We start from the raw sequence: 2,967 nt of genomic DNA on the forward strand, positions 1-2,967 counted from the left end.
TGTAAATTAGTATTTTCTTCAAACTTCCTGTCTGACCTCTAAGAATGAGAAAGACAAACATTACAATCAATTTGAGGCTGGAAAATCAATTCTGGGGACCTGGAAAAGCAAATCCAGGACACTAAGCATTTCCATAATCCATGCAATACACCTATCACGTGTTCCCAGTCAGCCACAGAAGCATTTGGAGAAAGAAACCAAAGATATCACCACCACAAACTGAGAATTCTTGTGCATGTCAGGGTCGTGCCCACTCATAGAACAGAGTTGGGGGTATGACCCATACACATTTGACACAGTCTAATTTTAGGGCAGCATGCTGTGACCAAGAAGTGTCTAGGGGTGTAGAAATTAAAGTCTTGTATTTACATGCAAAATCCAGTGTTATTTCCTCCCCACCCCACCCCCCAATAAGCTGATCACAGTTACACAAGCAGCACACTACAGCCAGGCCAAAACGTCAAATGCATACATTTGCTCGTACTTGACTTGCATATGTAATCACCACTGCACACTTCAATGAGGGTGTTTGCGTTCACAAACCTCAATTTAAGCCACCTTTACAGTACCCTGATCCTGGCACTGCAAAACACAGGGTCAAGTCCTGAGGCACAATTTAAGGGCAGCCTCAAGGGTTCTCTAAATTACACAAGGGACAGTGGCACTTTAAGGGCCCATATGGCAACTGGGGTATCATGAGGTGGACATAGCTGCTGTTGGATTTGCTCTCCTTACATCAGGGTGTGAAAGAAGGTAGATAAGAACTGCTATGCCAACCCAACCAGTTCAACTAACCATCCATTTAAAACTGCATTGTCACTGGAGCATTGCAAAGCAGCCTTAACAGGGCCAAAAAGCTGAACCAAAGAGTTGTAACAAGTTTGAGTAGATTAATCAAGTTTCAGTTGTTTGTTAGAATCATAGAGTATCAGGGTTGGACGGGACCTCAGGAGGTCATCTAGTCCAACCCCCTGCTCAAAGCAGGACCAATCCCCAATTTCTGCCCCAGATCCCTAAATGGCTCCCTCAAGGACTGAACTCACAACTCTGGGTTTAGCAGGCCAAAATTATCTGATGTGATATAATCCCACTGTTTCTTCAGTTGGTCACAGAGTCTTTCAGGAAAAAACTGGTTTAGCAGAGACAAGATCTACATTTGTGTGTGTGAAAAATAAGACATCAAAGCAGCAAAAGGACACAGACTTTTTTTTTCATTTATAAGCACCCTTGAAATTAATACGGAAGACAAGAAAAACCCAGGATAAAGATACCAGATACCTAGAACAGTGTGACAGGAAGCTCCCCTAGTTCTTTCCCTTTGAATTTGGTCACATTGTACTGAAATCTCATAACAGCTTCATTCCAGGATGAGTTGCCAGCTTTTGTTTCTAGTTAACTCTTGAGACGGGAAAGATGAAAGGACCAGAGGAGAGAAACACAAGGGTCATTAGTGTAGGCAGTGCTTACTCACTCAGGAAAAACAGCTCTGCTTTCAAAAGCTTTCTCCAGGGCAAAGGGCCAAACAAACTGGAACTAAGGCCTGGTCTACACTACAAGTTTATGTTGGATTTAGCAGCATTAAATCTGAATTAACCCTGCACCCATCCACACAACAAAGCCATTTTCTCGATATAAAGAGCTCTTAAATCTGATTTCTGTACTCCTCCCCAACGAGGGATTAGCACTGAAATCGACATCGCCATTTCAAATTAGGGTTAGTATGGACGCAATTCGAAGGTATTGGCCTCCGGGAGCTATCCCACAGTGCACCATTGTGACCGCTCTGGACAGCACTCTGAACTCAGATGCACTGGCCAGGTGTACAGGAAAAGCCCCGGGAACTTTTGAATCTCATTCCCTGTTTGGCCAGGCGAGCTCATCAGCACAGGTGACCATGCAGTCCCAGAATCGAGAAAGAGCTCCAGCATGGACCAAATGGGAGGTACTGGATCTGATCGCTGTATGGGGAGAGGAATCCGTGCTATCAGAACTACATTCCAAAATACAAAATGCCAAAACATTTCAAAAAATCTCAGAGGCCATGAGGGACAGAGGCTACATCAGGGACGCAACACAGTGCCGCGTGAAACTTAAGGAGCTCAGACAAGCGTACCAGAAAACCAAAGAATCAAACGGACGCTCCAGGACAGAGCCCCAGACATGCCGCTTCTACGCTGAGCTGCATGCAATTCTAGGGGGGGCCGCCACCACTACCCCACCCCTGTCCGTGGACTCTGAGGATCGAATACTCTCCGCCATGGCTGAGTATTTTGCGGACGGGGAAGATGAGGACGAGAAGGATGAGCTTAAGGACAGCACACAGCACACCATTCTCCCCAACAGCCAGGATCTTCTTATAACCCTGATTGAAATACCCTCCCAACCCAACAAAGCCGGAGAAGGGACCTCTGGTGAGTGTACCTTTTTAAATATAATACATGTTATAAAAGCAAGCATTTTTTAATGATTAAGTAGCCCTGAGGACTTGGGATGCATTCGTGGCCAGTACTGCTACTGGAAAAGTCTGTTAATGTGCCTGGGGATGGAGCGGATATCTTCCAGGGACATCTCCATGAAGCTCTCCCGGAGGTACTCTAAAAGCCTTTGCAGAAGGTTTCTGGGGAGAGCAGCCTTAGTCCATCCTCCATGGTAGGACACTTTACCACGCCATGCTAGTAGCAAGTAATCTGGTATCATTGCATGACAAAGCCTGGTAGCGTATGGTCCCGGTGTTTGCTGCATTCAAGCAACATCCGTTCTTTATCTCTGCATTATCCTCAGGAGAGTGATATCATTCATGGTAACCTGGTTGAAATAGGGGAACTTGATTAAGGGGACATTCAGAGGTGCACGTTCCTACTGGGCTGTTTGCCTGTGCCTGAAAAGAAATCCTCCCCGCAGTTAGCCACGCTGTGGGAGGAGGGGGCCATTGGCGCTGAGCTGTTCGCGTTTGGCTAGCAGGGATCT

The sequence above is a fragment of the Caretta caretta genome, chromosome 13 (assembly GCF_965140235.1).
Source record: "Caretta caretta isolate rCarCar2 chromosome 13, rCarCar1.hap1, whole genome shotgun sequence".
In the NCBI taxonomy this organism is placed as follows: Eukaryota; Metazoa; Chordata; order Testudines; family Cheloniidae; genus Caretta; species Caretta caretta.